At 52.7% G+C, this 14452-nt stretch overlaps 23 non-coding genes across 23 annotated transcripts; 7 read left to right on the forward strand and 16 right to left on the reverse strand.

Moving 5' to 3' along the window:
* Positions 1-195: 195 nt before the first annotated feature.
* Positions 196-268, reverse strand: trnav-aac. Its single transcript has one exon. It is a non-coding gene; the product is annotated as a tRNA-Val (tRNA).
* A 291-nt stretch (positions 269-559) lies between these two features.
* trnav-cac lies at positions 560-632 on the reverse strand. The gene has a single exon. It is a non-coding gene; the product is annotated as a tRNA-Val (tRNA).
* Positions 633-1556: 924 nt separating this feature from the next.
* Positions 1557-1628, forward strand: trnad-guc. The gene has a single exon. It is a non-coding gene; the product is annotated as a tRNA-Asp (tRNA).
* Positions 1629-1972: 344 nt separating this feature from the next.
* On the reverse strand, positions 1973-2045 carry trnav-cac. The gene has a single exon. It is a non-coding gene; the product is annotated as a tRNA-Val (tRNA).
* Positions 2046-2969: 924 nt separating this feature from the next.
* trnad-guc lies at positions 2970-3041 on the forward strand. Its single transcript has one exon. It is a non-coding gene; the product is annotated as a tRNA-Asp (tRNA).
* Positions 3042-3385: 344 nt separating this feature from the next.
* On the reverse strand, positions 3386-3458 carry trnav-aac. Its single transcript has one exon. It is a non-coding gene; the product is annotated as a tRNA-Val (tRNA).
* A 286-nt stretch (positions 3459-3744) lies between these two features.
* On the reverse strand, positions 3745-3817 carry trnav-cac. The gene has a single exon. It is a non-coding gene; the product is annotated as a tRNA-Val (tRNA).
* A 1340-nt stretch (positions 3818-5157) lies between these two features.
* trnav-aac lies at positions 5158-5230 on the reverse strand. Its single transcript has one exon. It is a non-coding gene; the product is annotated as a tRNA-Val (tRNA).
* A 289-nt stretch (positions 5231-5519) lies between these two features.
* On the reverse strand, positions 5520-5592 carry trnav-cac. The gene has a single exon. It is a non-coding gene; the product is annotated as a tRNA-Val (tRNA).
* A 924-nt stretch (positions 5593-6516) lies between these two features.
* Positions 6517-6588, forward strand: trnad-guc. Its single transcript has one exon. It is a non-coding gene; the product is annotated as a tRNA-Asp (tRNA).
* Positions 6589-6932: 344 nt separating this feature from the next.
* On the reverse strand, positions 6933-7005 carry trnav-cac. Its single transcript has one exon. It is a non-coding gene; the product is annotated as a tRNA-Val (tRNA).
* A 924-nt stretch (positions 7006-7929) lies between these two features.
* Positions 7930-8001, forward strand: trnad-guc. Its single transcript has one exon. It is a non-coding gene; the product is annotated as a tRNA-Asp (tRNA).
* Positions 8002-8345: 344 nt separating this feature from the next.
* trnav-aac lies at positions 8346-8418 on the reverse strand. Its single transcript has one exon. It is a non-coding gene; the product is annotated as a tRNA-Val (tRNA).
* Positions 8419-8705: 287 nt separating this feature from the next.
* Positions 8706-8778, reverse strand: trnav-cac. The gene has a single exon. It is a non-coding gene; the product is annotated as a tRNA-Val (tRNA).
* Positions 8779-9702: 924 nt separating this feature from the next.
* On the forward strand, positions 9703-9774 carry trnad-guc. Its single transcript has one exon. It is a non-coding gene; the product is annotated as a tRNA-Asp (tRNA).
* A 344-nt stretch (positions 9775-10118) lies between these two features.
* trnav-aac lies at positions 10119-10191 on the reverse strand. Its single transcript has one exon. It is a non-coding gene; the product is annotated as a tRNA-Val (tRNA).
* Positions 10192-10478: 287 nt separating this feature from the next.
* trnav-cac lies at positions 10479-10551 on the reverse strand. Its single transcript has one exon. It is a non-coding gene; the product is annotated as a tRNA-Val (tRNA).
* A 924-nt stretch (positions 10552-11475) lies between these two features.
* Positions 11476-11547, forward strand: trnad-guc. The gene has a single exon. It is a non-coding gene; the product is annotated as a tRNA-Asp (tRNA).
* Positions 11548-11891: 344 nt separating this feature from the next.
* On the reverse strand, positions 11892-11964 carry trnav-aac. The gene has a single exon. It is a non-coding gene; the product is annotated as a tRNA-Val (tRNA).
* A 287-nt stretch (positions 11965-12251) lies between these two features.
* trnav-cac lies at positions 12252-12324 on the reverse strand. Its single transcript has one exon. It is a non-coding gene; the product is annotated as a tRNA-Val (tRNA).
* A 924-nt stretch (positions 12325-13248) lies between these two features.
* trnad-guc lies at positions 13249-13320 on the forward strand. The gene has a single exon. It is a non-coding gene; the product is annotated as a tRNA-Asp (tRNA).
* Positions 13321-13664: 344 nt separating this feature from the next.
* On the reverse strand, positions 13665-13737 carry trnav-aac. Its single transcript has one exon. It is a non-coding gene; the product is annotated as a tRNA-Val (tRNA).
* Positions 13738-14024: 287 nt separating this feature from the next.
* Positions 14025-14097, reverse strand: trnav-cac. The gene has a single exon. It is a non-coding gene; the product is annotated as a tRNA-Val (tRNA).
* Between the last annotated feature and the right edge of the window lie 355 nt (positions 14098-14452).

The following is a 14452-nucleotide window of genomic DNA, read 5'->3' on the forward strand; positions in this document are numbered from 1 at the left end:
GCTGGGCAGAAAGCATGACTGGAAGCGGTTATTAGACATGACTATGACGGTGACTCCTTTATCCCTCGTGCCTCCCTTAGCTCCATGCGGTTTTCTATGGTTTGACGCGGCGCTGCATACCGCCCAGTGTGCTGCTGGTGTGAATCTCCGTCGTTTGATTTTATTCACGACTCAGAGTGAGCATAAACAGAGGAGTGTTTCCGCCCGGTTTCGAACCGGGGACCTTTCGCGTGTTAGGCGAACGTGATAACCACTACACTACGGAAACTGTGAAAAGCTTGGCACCGTTCACGCGGGTGGCTCAAAGCACTTGACCCCCCCCCCCCCCGACATGTCTTCAATTGCTTGAGCATATCCAAACATTTCAAATACAGGAGGTCGTCCTTGCTTTTGGGCAACGTCGAGGATGGTTTGAAAACAAACAAAAGCGACACAGAATAAGACATAACCAAGTTCTCCGCTGACATTGGAGCACCAAACTTTAAGTCTACGCGTCCTTCTCACTGCTAATATGAGACAGCACAGTTTGATTCAGTTACTCCGTGTGAACACAAAGAAGTGTTTCCGCCCGGTTTCGAACCGGGGATCTTTCGCGTGTGAGGCGAACGTGATAACCACTACACTACGGAAACTGTGAAAAAGGTGGGCCGCGGCCTCCGGGGCCACTTAAAGCATTCGTGCACACTGACCTCCAGACGTGTCTTCCAATCGCTTGACCACATCCAGACATTTCAAATGCAGGACATCACTCGTGCGCGCAGCGTTAAGGATCGGTAAAAAGACAAAGGAAAGAAAAGGGTGATACAAAATCAGACGAGACAAGCACTCGTGCCGCGGCATTGGAGACATTTCAGTGAACCGTCAATGGAGACTGTCCTCAGAGAAGCGACAGAATCAGTCGTTTCGGCAGTAGCAAAACCCAGATGTAAATGTCAAGGCCTCAACTCTACAACTTTCACTCCGTTTTCTGCCACCATAGCTGCATGGCTGTACGGATGGCAGCGTGGGTCGGTACACCACTTTGGCCCAGACTTAAATATCTCAACGACTGTTGGGTGGATTGCAAGGAAATTGCAGTCCAGACATTCATCCCTGGTCCCCAGAGGATGAATCCTACTGACTCTGGTGATCCTCTTCACTTTTCCCCCAGTGCCACCGTGAGGTCGACATTTGTGGCCCAGAGTGAAGTATCTGGACAACCGTTAGATGGATTGCCGTGAGAGTTGGGACAGAGCTTCACGGTCCCCACAGGATGCGCTCTAAGCACTTTGGTCACCCTCTGACGTTTTCTCCAGCGCCAGCAGAAGCTGAGGATTTCACTTGTGATATATGTGAACACCTGCTTGATGGGTTGGCCCAAAATTTGGTATAGACATTCGTGGCTCCCGAGCGATGCGTTCCGATGGCTTCGGCGATCCTTTGCCTTCTCCCCTGGCGCCACCATGAGGTTGACATGCGACTTCTCCGTTCAAACATCTGGATGACCGCTGGAGCGTTCCCCGTAAAGGTGGGAACCGCCCCACCGGCCCGCTGACGTGCCGAGAGTGGTGCAGCCGTCCTCGTTAGTATAGTGGACAGTATCTCCGCCTGTCACGCGGAAGACCGGGGTTCGATTCCCCGACGGGGAGAGTTGACTTTTCTGCCAGCTGCCGATTGTTCACCGGGCCAGACAAAAGCAATACACCAGCAGCACCATGCGTGCTCCTCCTCCTGTCCAACAGAGCGATACGGCCAGGACATGGGCCTGCCGCGTTCCCGTGCAGAAATGAGAAAATCGGCTGGGCAGAAAGCATGACTGGAAGCGGTTATTAGACATGACTATGACGGTGACTCCTTTATCCCTCGTGCCTCCCTTAGCTCCATGCGGTTTTCTATGGTTTGACGCGGCGCTGCATACCGCCCAGTGTGCTGCTGGTGTGAATCTCCGTCGTTTGATTTTATTCACGACTCAGAGTGAGCATAAACAGAGGAGTGTTTCCGCCCGGTTTCGAACCGGGGACCTTTCGCGTGTGAGGCGAACGTGATAACCACTACACTACGGAAACTGTGAAAAAGGTGGGCCGCGGCCTCCGGGGCCACTTAAAGCATTCGTGCACACTGACCTCCAGACGTGTCTTCCAATCGCTTGACCACATCCAGACATTTCAAATGCAGGACATCACTCGTGCGCGCAGCGTTAAGGATCGGTAAAAAGACAAAGGAAAGAAAAGGGTGATACAAAATCAGACGAGACAAGCACTCGTGCCGCGGCATTGGAGACATTTCAGTGAACCGTCAATGGAGACTGTCCTCAGAGAAGCGACAGAATCAGTCGTTTCGGCAGTAGCAAAACCCAGATGTAAATGTCAAGGCCTCAACTCTACAACTTTCACTCCGTTTTCTGCCACCATAGCTGCATGGCTGTACGGATGGCAGCGTGGGTCGGTACACCACTTTGGCCCAGACTTAAATATCTCAACGACTGTTGGGTGGATTGCAAGGAAATTGAAGTCCAGACATTCATCCCTGGTCCCCAGAGGATGAATCCTACTGTCTCTGGTGATCCTCTTCACTTTTCCCCCAGTGCCACCGTGAGGTCGACATTTGTGGCCCAGAGTGAAGTATCTGGACAACCGTTAGATGGATTGCCGTGAGAGTTGGGACAGAGCTTCACGGTCCCCACAGGATGCTTTCTAAGCACTTTGGTCACCCTCTGACGTTTTCTCCAGCGCCAGCAGAAGCTGAGGATTTCACTTGTGATATATGTGAACACCTGCTTGATGGGTTGGCCCAAAATTTGGTACAGACATTCGTGGCTCCCGAGCGATGCGTTCCGATGGCTTCGGCGATCCTTTGCCTTCTCCCCTGGCGCCACCATGAGGTTGACATGCGACTTCTCCGTTCAAACATCTGGATGACCGCTGGAGCGTTCCCCGTAAAGGTGGGAACCGCCCCACCGGCCCGCTGACGTGCCGAGAGTGGTGCAGCCGTCCTCGTTAGTATAGTGGACAGTATCTCCGCCTGTCACGCGGAAGACCGGGGTTCGATTCCCCGACGGGGAGAGTTGACTTTTCTGCCAGCTGCCGATTGTTCACCGGGCCAGACAAAAGCAATACACCAGCAGCACCATGCGTGCTCCTCCTCCTGTCCAACAGAGCGATACGGCCAGGACATGGGCCTGCCGCGTTCCCGTGCAGAAATGAGAAAATCGGCTGGGCAGAAAGCATGACTGGAAGCGGTTATTAGACATGACTATGACGGTGACTCCTTTATCCCTCGTGCCTCCCTTAGCTCCATGCGGTTTTCTATGGTTTGACGCGGCGCTGCATACCGCCCAGTGTGCTGCTGGTGTGAATCTCCGTCGTTTGATTTTATTCACGACTCAGAGTGAGCATAAACAGAGGAGTGTTTCCGCCCGGTTTCGAACCGGGGACCTTTCGCGTGTTAGGCGAACGTGATAACCACTACACTACGGAAACTGTGAAAAGCTTGGCACCGTTCACGCGGGTGGCTCAAAGCACTTGACCCCCCCCCGACATGTCTTCAATTGCTTGAGCATATCCAAACATTTCAAATACAGGAGGTCGTCCTTGCTTTTGGGCAACGTCGAGGATGGTTTGAAAACGAACAAAAGCGACACAGAATAAGACATAACCAAGTTCTCCGCTGACATTGGAGCACCAAACTTTAAGTCTACGCGTCCTTCTCACTGCTAATATGAGACAGCACAGTTTGATTCAGTTACTCCGTGTGAACACAAAGAAGTGTTTCCGCCCGGTTTCGAACCGGGGACCTTTCGCGTGTGAGGCGAACGTGATAACCACTACACTACGGAAACTGTGAAAAAGGTGGGCCGCGGCCTCCGGGGCCAGTTAAAGCATTCGCGCACACTGACCTCCAGACGTGTCTTCCAATCGCTTGACCACATCCAGACATTTCAAATGCAGGACATCACTCGTGCGCGCAGAGTTAAGGATCGGTAAAAAGACAAAGGAAAGAAAAGGGTGATACAAAATCAGACGAGACAAGCACTCGTGCCGCGGCATTGGAGACATTTCAGTGAACCGTCAATGGAGACTGTCCTCAGAGAAGCGACAGAATCAGTCGTTTCGGCAGTAGCAAAACCCAGATGTAAATGTCAAGGCCTCAACTCTACAACTTTCACTCCGTTTTCTGCCACCATAGCTGCATGGCTGTACGGATGGCAGCGTGGGTCGGTACACCACTTTGGCCCAGACTTAAATATCTCAACGACTGTTGGGTGGATTGCAAGGAAATTGCAGTCCAGACATTCATCCCTGGTCCCCAGAGGATGAATCCTACTGACTCTGGTGATCCTCTTCACTTTTCCCCCAGTGCCACCGCTAGGTCGACATTTGTGGCCCAGAGTGAAGTATCTGGACAACCGTTAGATGGATTGCCGTGAGAGTTGGGACAGAGCTTCACGGTCCCCACAGGATGCGCTCTAAGCACTTTGGTCACCCTCTGACGTTTTCTCCAGCGCCAGCAGAAGCTGAGGATTTCACTTGTGATATATGTGAACACCTGCTTGATGGGTTGGCCCAAAATTTGGTATAGACATTCGTGGCTCCCGAGCGATGCGTTCCGATGGCTTCGGCGATCCTTTGCCTTCTCCCCTGGCGCCACCATGAGGTTGACATGCGACTTCTCCGTTCAAACATCTGGATGACCGCTGGAGCGTTCCCCGTAAAGGTGGGAACCGCCCCACCGGCCCGCTGACGTGCCGAGAGTGGTGCAGCCGTCCTCATTAGTATAGTGGACAGTATCTCCGCCTGTCACGCGGAAGACCGGGGTTCGATTCCCCGACGGGGAGAGTTGACTTTTCTGCCAGCTGCCGATTGTTCACCGGGCCAGACAAAAGCAATACACCAGCAGCACCATGCGTGCTCCTCCTCCTGTCCAACAGAGCGATACGGCCAGGACATGGGCCTGCCGCGTTCCCGTGCAGAAATGAGAAAATCGGCTGGGCAGAAAGCATGACTGGAAGCGGTTATTAGACATGACTATGACGGTGACTCCTTTATCCCTCGTGCCTCCCTTAGCTCCATGCGGTTTTCTATGGTTTGACGCGGCGCTGCATACCGCCCAGTGTGCTGCTGGTGTGAATCTCCGTCGTTTGATTTTATTCACGACTCAGAGTGAGCATAAACAGAGGAGTGTTTCCGCCCGGTTTCGAACCGGGGACCTTTCGCGTGTTAGGCGAACGTGATAACCACTACACTACGGAAACTGTGAAAAGCTTGGCACCGTTCACGCGGGTGGCTCAAAGCACTTGACCCCCCCCCCCCGACATGTCTTCAATTGCTTGAGCATATCCAAACATTTCAAATACAGGAGGTCGTCCTTGCTTTTGGGCAACGTCGAGGATGGTTTGAAAACAAACAAAAGCGACACAGAATAAGACATAACCAAGTTCTCCGCTGACATTGGAGCACCAAACTTTAAGTCTACGCGTCCTTCTCACTGCTAATATGAGACAGCACAGTTTGATTCAGTTACTCCGTGTGAACACAAAGAAGTGTTTCCGCCCGGTTTCGAACCGGGGACCTTTCGCGTGTGAGGCGAACGTGATAACCACTACACTACGGAAACTGTGAAAAAGGTGGGCCGCGGCCTCCGGGGCCACTTAAAGCATTCGTGCACACTGACCTCCAGACGTGTCTTCCAATCGCTTGACCACATCCAGACATTTCAAATGCAGGACATCACTCGTGCGCGCAGCGTTAAGGATCGGTAAAAAGACAAAGGAAAGAAAAGGGTGATACAAAATCAGACGAGACAAGCACTCGTGCCGCGGCATTGGAGACATTTCAGTGAACCGTCAATGGAGACTGTCCTCAGAGAAGCGACAGAATCAGTCGTTTCGGCAGTAGCAAAACCCAGATGTAAATGTCAAGGCCTCAACTCTACAACTTTCACTCCGTTTTCTGCCACCATAGCTGCATGGCTGTACGGATGGCAGCGTGGGTCGGTACACCACTTTGGCCCAGACTTAAATATCTCAACGACTGTTGGGTGGATTGCAAGGAAATTGCAGTCCAGACATTCATCCCTGGTCCCCAGAGGATGAATCCTACTGACTCTGGTGATCCTCTTCACTTTTCCCCCAGTGCCACCGTGAGGTCGACATTTGTGGCCCAGAGTGAAGTATCTGGACAACCGTTAGATGGATTGCCGTGAGAGTTGGGACAGAGCTTCACGGTCCCCACAGGATGCGCTCTAAGCACTTTGGTCACCCTCTGACGTTTTCTCCAGCGCCAGCAGAAGCTGAGGATTTCACTTGTGATATATGTGAACACCTGCTTGATGGGTTGGCCCAAAATTTGGTATAGACATTCGTGGCTCCCGAGCGATGCGTTCCGATGGCTTCGGCGATCCTTTGCCTTCTCCCCTGGCGCCACCATGAGGTTGACATGCGACTTCTCCGTTCAAACATCTGGATGACCGCTGGAGCGTTCCCCGTAAAGGTGGGAACCGCCCCACCGGCCCGCTGACGTGCCGAGCGTGGTGCAGCCGTCCTCGTTAGTATAGTGGACAGTATCTCCGCCTGTCACGCGGAAGACCGGGGTTCGATTCCCCGACGGGGAGAGTTGACTTTTCTGCCAGCTGCCGATTGTTCACCGGGCCAGACAAAAGCAATACACCAGCAGCACCATGCGTGCTCCTCCTCCTGTCCAACAGAGCGATACGGCCAGGACATGGGCCTGCCGCGTTCCCGTGCAGAAATGAGAAAATCGGCTGGGCAGAAAGCATGACTGGAAGCGGTTATTAGACATGACTATGACGGTGACTCCTTTATCCCTCGTGCCTCCGTTAGCTCCATGCGGTTTTCTATGATTTGACGCGGCGCTGCATACCGCCCAGTGTGCTGCTGGTGTGAATCTCCGTCGTTTGATTTTATTCACGACTCAGAGTGAGCATAAACAGAGGAGTGTTTCCGCCCGGTTTCGAACCGGGGACCTTTCGCGTGTGAGGCGAACGTGATAACCACTACACTACGGAAACTGTGAAAAAGGTGGGCCGCGGCCTCCGGGGCCACTTAAAGCATTCGTGCACACTGACCTCCAGACGTGTCTTCCAATCGCTTGACCACATCCAGACATTTCAAATGCAGGACATCACTCGTGCGCGCAGCGTTAAGGATCGGTAAAAAGACAAAGGAAAGAAAAGGGTGATACAAAATCAGACGAGACAAGCACTCGTGCCGCGGCATTGGAGACATTTCAGTGAACCGTCAATGGAGACTGTCCTCAGAGAAGCGACAGAATCAGTCGTTTCGGCAGTAGCAAAACCCAGATGTAAATGTCAAGGCCTCAACTCTACAACTTTCACTCCGTTTTCTGCCACCATAGCTGCATGGCTGTACGGATGGCAGCGTGGGTCGGTACACCACTTTGGCCCAGACTTAAATATCTCAACGACTGTTGGGTGGATTGCAAGGAAATTGAAGTCCAGACATTCATCCCTGGTCCCCAGAGGATGAATCCTACTGTCTCTGGTGATCCTCTTCACTTTTCCCCCAGTGCCACCGTGAGGTCGACATTTGTGGCCCAGAGTGAAGTATCTGGACAACCGTTAGATGGATTGCCGTGAGAGTTGGGACAGAGCTTCACGGTCCCCACAGGATGCTTTCTAAGCACTTTGGTCACCCTCTGACGTTTTCTCCAGCGCCAGCAGAAGCTGAGGATTTCACTTGTGATATATGTGAACACCTGCTTGATGGGTTGGCCCAAAATTTGGTACAGACATTCGTGGCTCCCGAGCGATGCGTTCCGATGGCTTCGGCGATCCTTTGCCTTCTCCCCTGGCGCCACCATGAGGTTGACATGCGACTTCTCCGTTCAAACATCTGGATGACCGCTGGAGCGTTCCCCGTAAAGGTGGGAACCGCCCCACCGGCCCGCTGACGTGCCGAGAGTGGTGCAGCCGTCCTCGTTAGTATAGTGGACAGTATCTCCGCCTGTCACGCGGAAGACCGGGGTTCGATTCCCCGACGGGGAGAGTTGACTTTTCTGCCAGCTGCCGATTGTTCACCGGGCCAGACAAAAGCAATACACCAGCAGCACCATGCGTGCTCCTCCTCCTGTCCAACAGAGCGATACGGCCAGGACATGGGCCTGCCGCGTTCCCGTGCAGAAATGAGAAAATCGGCTGGGCAGAAAGCATGACTGGAAGCGGTTATTAGACATGACTATGACGGTGACTCCTTTATCCCTCGTGCCTCCCTTAGCTCCATGCGGTTTTCTATGGTTTGACGCGGCGCTGCATACCGCCCAGTGTGCTGCTGGTGTGAATCTCCGTCGTTTGATTTTATTCACGACTCAGAGTGAGCATAAAAAGAGGAGTGTTTCCGCCCGGTTTCGAACCGGGGACCTTTCGCGTGTTAGGCGAACGTGATAACCACTACACTACGGAAACTGTGAAAAGCTTGGCACCGTTCACGCGGGTGGCTCAAAGCACTTGACCCCCCCCCCGACATGTCTTCAATTGCTTGAGCATATCCAAACATTTCAAATACAGGAGGTCGTCCTTGCTTTTGGGCAACGTCGAGGATGGTTTGAAAACAAACAAAAGCGACACAGAATAAGACATAACCAAGTTCTCCGCTGACATTGGAGCACCAAACTTTAAGTCTACGCGTCCTTCTCACTGCTAATATGAGACAGCACAGTTTGATTCAGTTACTCCGTGTGAACACAAAGAAGTGTTTCCGCCCGGTTTCGAACCGGGGACCTTTCGCGTGTGAGGCGAACGTGATAACCACTACACTACGGAAACTGTGAAAAAGGTGGGCCGCGGCCTCCGGGGCCAGTTAAAGCATTCGCGCACACTGACCTCCAGACGTGTCTTCCAATCGCTTGACCACATCCAGACATTTCAAATGCAGGACATCACTCGTGCGCGCAGCGTTAAGGATCGGTAAAAAGACAAAGGAAAGAAAAGGGTGATACAAAATCAGACGAGACAAGCACTCGTGCCGCGGCATTGGAGACATTTCAGTGAACCGTCAATGGAGACTGTCCTCAGAGAAGCGACAGAATCAGTCGTTTCGGCAGTAGCAAAACCCAGATGTAAATGTCAAAGCCTCAACTCTACAACTTTCACTCCGTTTTCTGCCACCATAGCTGCATGGCTGTACGGATGGCAGCGTGGGTCGGTACACCACTTTGGCCCAGACTTAAATATCTCAACGACTGTTGGGTGGATTGCAAGGAAATTGCAGTCCAGACATTCATCCCTGGTCCCCAGAGGATGACTCCTACTGACTCTGGTGATCCTCTTCACTTTTCCCCCAGTGCCACCGTGAGGTCGACATTTGTGGCCCAGAGTGAAGTATCTGGACAACCGTTAGATGGATTGCCGTGAGAGTTGGGACAGAGCTTCACGGTCCCCACAGGATGCGCTCTAAGCACTTTGGTCACCCTCTGACGTTTTCTCCAGCGCCAGCAGAAGCTGAGGATTTCACTTGTGATATATGTGAACACCTGCTTGATGGGTTGGCCCAAAATTTGGTATAGACATTCGTGGCTCCCGAGCGATGCGTTCCGATGGCTTCGGCGATCCTTTGCCTTCTCCCCTGGCGCCACCATGAGGTTGACATGCGACTTCTCCGTTCAAACATCTGGATGACCGCTGGAGCGTTCCCCGTAAAGGTGGGAACCGCCCCACCGGCCCGCTGACGTGCCGAGAGTGGTGCAGCCGTCCTCGTTAGTATAGTGGACAGTATCTCCGCCTGTCACGCGGAAGACCGGGGTTCGATTCCCCGACGGGGAGAGTTGACTTTTCTGCCAGCTGCCGATTGTTCACCGGGCCAGACAAAAGCAATACACCAGCAGCACCATGCGTGCTCCTCCTCCTGTCCAACAGAGCGATACGGCCAGGACATGGGCCTGCCGCGTTCCCGTGCAGAAATGAGAAAATCGGCTGGGCAGAAAGCATGACTGGAAGCGGTTATTAGACATGACTATGACGGTGACTCCTTTATCCCTCGTGCCTCCCTTAGCTCCATGCGGTTTTCTATGGTTTGACGCGGCGCTGCATACCGCCCAGTGTGCTGCTGGTGTGAATCTCCGTCGTTTGATTTTATTCACGACTCAGAGTGAGCATAAACAGAGGAGTGTTTCCGCCCGGTTTCGAACCGGGGACCTTTCGCGTGTTAGGCGAACGTGATAACCACTACACTACGGAAACTGTGAAAAGCTTGGCACCGTTCACGCGGGTGGCTCAAAGCACTTGACCCCCCCCCCGACATGTCTTCAATTGCTTGAGCATATCCAAACATTTCAAATACAGGAGGTCGTCCTTGCTTTTGGGCAACGTCGAGGATGGTTTGAAAACAAACAAAAGCGACACAGAATAAGACATAACCAAGTTCTCCGCTGACATTGGAGCACCAAACTTTAAGTCTACGCGTCCTTCTCACTGCTAATGTGAGACAGCACAGTTTGATTCAGTTACTCCGTGTGAACACAAAGAAGTGTTTCCGCCCGGTTTCGAACCGGGGACCTTTCGCGTGTGAGGCAAACGTGATAACCACTACACTACGGAAACTGTGAAAAAGGTGGGCCGCGGCCTCCGGGGCCAGTTAAAGCATTCGCGCACACTGACCTCCAGACGTGTCTTCCAATCGCTTGACCACATCCAGACATTTCAAATGCAGGACATCACTCGTGCGCGCAGCGTTAAGGATCGGTAAAAAGACAAAGGAAAGAAAAGGGTGATACAAAATCAGACGAGACAAGCACTCGTGCCGCGGCATTGGAGACATTTCAGTGAACCGTCAATGGAGACTGTCCTCAGAGAAGCGACAGAATCAGTCGTTTCGGCAGTAGCAAAACCCAGATGTAAATGTCAAAGCCTCAACTCTACAACTTTCACTCCGTTTTCTGCCACCATAGCTGCATGGCTGTACGGATGGCAGCGTGGGTCGGTACACCACTTTGGCCCAGACTTAAATATCTCAACGACTGTTGGGTGGATTGCAAGGAAATTGCAGTCCAGACATTCATCCCTGGTCCCCAGAGGATGACTCCTACTGACTCTGGTGATCCTCTTCACTTTTCCCCCAGTGCCACCGTGAGGTCGACATTTGTGGCCCAGAGTGAAGTATCTGGACAACCGTTAGATGGATTGCCGTGAGAGTTGGGACAGAGCTTCACGGTCCCCACAGGATGCGCTCTAAGCACTTTGGTCACCCTCTGACGTTTTCTCCAGCGCCAGCAGAAGCTGAGGATTTCACTTGTGATATATGTGAACACCTGCTTGATGGGTTGGCCCAAAATTTGGTATAGACATTCGTGGCTCCCGAGCGATGCGTTCCGATGGCTTCGGCGATCCTTTGCCTTCTCCCCTGGCGCCACCATGAGGTTGACATGCGACTTCTCCGTTCAAACATCTGGATGACCGCTGGAGCGTTCCCCGTAAAGGTGGGAACCGCCCCACCGGCCCGCTGACGTGCCGAGAGTGGTGCAGCCGTCCTCGTTAGTATAGTGGACAGTATCTCCGCCTGTCACGCGGAAGACCGGGGTTCGATTCCCCGACGGGGAGAGTTGACTTTTCTGCCAGCTGCCGATTGTTCACCGGGCCAGACAAAAGCAATACACCAGCAGCACCATGCGTGCTCCTCCTCCTGTCCAACAGAGCGATACGGCCAGGACATGGGCCTGCCGCGTTCCCGTGCAGAAATGAGAAAATCGGCTGGGCAGAAAGCATGACTGGAAGCGGTTATTAGACATGACTATGACGGTGACTCCTTTATCCCTCGTGCCTCCCTTAGCTCCATGCGGTTTTCTATGGTTTGACGCGGCGCTGCATACCGCCCAGTGTGCTGCTGGTGTGAATCTCCGTCGTTTGATTTTATTCACGACTCAGAGTGAGCATAAACAGAGGAGTGTTTCCGCCCGGTTTCGAACCGGGGACCTTTCGCGTGTTAGGCGAACGTGATAACCACTACACTACGGAAACTGTGAAAAGCTTGGCACCGTTCACGCGGGTGGCTCAAAGCACTTGACCCCCCCCCCGACATGTCTTCAATTGCTTGAGCATATCCAAACATTTCAAATACAGGAGGTCGTCCTTGCTTTTGGGCAACGTCGAGGATGGTTTGAAAACAAACAAAAGCGACACAGAATAAGACATAACCAAGTTCTCCGCTGACATTGGAGCACCAAACTTTAAGTCTACGCGTCCTTCTCACTGCTAATGTGAGACAGCACAGTTTGATTCAGTTACTCCGTGTGAACACAAAGAAGTGTTTCCGCCCGGTTTCGAACCGGGGACCTTTCGCGTGTGAGGCGAACGTGATAACCACTACACTACGGAAACTGTGAAAAAGGTGGGCTGCGGCCTCCGGGGCCAGTTAAAGCATTCGCGCACACTGACCTCCAGACGTGTCTTCCAATCGCTTGACCACATCCAGACATTTCAAATGCAGGACATCACTCGTGCGCGCAGCGTTAAGGATCGGTAAAAAGACAAAGGAAAGAAAAGGGTGATACAAAATCAGACGAGACAAGCACTCGTGCCGCGGCATTGGAGACATTTCAGTGAACCGTCAATGGAGACTGTCCTCAGAGAAGCGACAGAATCAGTCGTTTCGGCAGTAGCAAAACCCAGATGTAAATGTCAAAGCCTCAACTCTACAACTTTCACTCCGTTTTCTGCCACCATAGCTGCATGGCTGTACGGATGGCAGCGTGGGTCGGTACACCACTTTGGCCCAGACTTAAATATCTCAACGACTGTTGGGTGGATTGCAAGGAAATTGCAGTCCAGACATTCATCCCTGGTCCCCAGAGGATGACTCCTACTGACTCTGGTGATCCTCTTCACTTTTCCCCCAGTGCCACCGTGAGGTCGACATTTGTGGCCCAGAGTGAAGTATCTGGACAACCGTTAGATGGATTGCCGTGAGAGTTGGGACAGAGCTTCACGGTCCCCACAGGATGCGCTCTAAGCACTTTGGTCACCCTCTGACGTTTTCTCCAGCGCCAGCAGAAGCTGAGGATTTCACTTGTGATATATGTGAACACCTGCTTGATGGGTTGGCCCAAAATTTGGTATAGACATTCGTGGCTCCCGAGCGATGCGTTCCGATGGCTTCGGCGATCCTTTGCCTTCTCCCCTGGCGCCACCATGAGGTTGACATGCGACTTCTCCGTTCAAACATCTGGATGACCGCTGGAGCGTTCCCCGTAAAGGTGGGAACCGCCCCACCGGCCCGCTGACGTGCCGAGAGTGGTGCAGCCGTCCTCGTTAGTATAGTGGACAGTATCTCCGCCTGTCACGCGGAAGACCGGGGTTCGATTCCCCGACGGGGAGAGTTGACTTTTCTGCCAGCTGCCGATTGTTCACCGGGCCAGACAAAAGCAATACACCAGCAGCACCATGCGTGCTCCTCCTCCTGTCCAACAGAGCGATACGGCCAGGACATGGGCCTGCCGCGTTCCCGTGCAGAAATGAGAAAATCGGCTGGGCAGAAAGCATGACTGGAAGCGGTTATTAGACATGACTATGACGGTGACTCCTTTATCCCTCGTGCCTCCCTTAGCTCCATGCGGTTTTCTATGGTTTGACGCGGCGCTGCATACCGCCCAGTGTGCTGCTGGTGTGAATCTCCGTCGTTTGATTTTATTCACGACTCAGAGTGAGCATAAACAGAGGAGTGTTTCCGCCCGGTTTCGAACCGGGGACCTTTCGCGTGTTAGGCGAACGTGATAACCACTACACTACGGAAACTGTGAAAAGCTTGGCACCGTTCACGCGGGTGGCTCAAAGCACTTGACCCCCCCCCCGACATGTCTTCAATTGCTTGAGCATATCCAAACATTTCAAATACAGGAGGTCGTCCTTGCTTTTGGGCAACGTCGAGGATGGTTTGAAAACAAACAAAAGCGACACAGAATAAGACATAACCAAGTTCTCCGCTGACATTGGAGCACCAAACTTTAAGTCTACGCGTCCTTCTCACTGCTAATGTGAGACAGCACAGTTTGATTCAGTTACTCCGTGTGAACACAAAGAAGTGTTTCCGCCCGGTTTCGAACCGGGGACCTTTCGCGTGTGAGGCGAACGTGATAACCACTACACTACGGAAACTGTGAAAAAGGTGGGCTGCGGCCTCCGGGGCCAGTTAAAGCATTCGCGCACACTGACCTCCAGACGTGTCTTCCAATCGCTTGACCACATCCAGACATTTCAAATGCAGGACATCACTCGTGCGCGCAGCGTTAAGGATCGGTAAAAAGACAAAGGAAAGAAAAGGGTGATACAAAATCAGACGAGACAAGCACTCGTGCCGCGGCATTGGAGACATTTCAGTGAACCGTCAATGGAGACTGTCCTCAGAGAAGCGACAGAATCAGTCGTTTCGGCAGTAGCAAAACCCAGATGTAAATGTCAAAGCCTCAACTCTACAACTTTCACTCCGTTTTCTGCCACCATAGCTGCATGG

Source organism: Thunnus maccoyii, chromosome 17 (genome assembly GCF_910596095.1).
Source record: "Thunnus maccoyii chromosome 17, fThuMac1.1, whole genome shotgun sequence".
NCBI lineage: Eukaryota > Metazoa > Chordata > Actinopteri > Scombriformes > Scombridae > Thunnus > Thunnus maccoyii.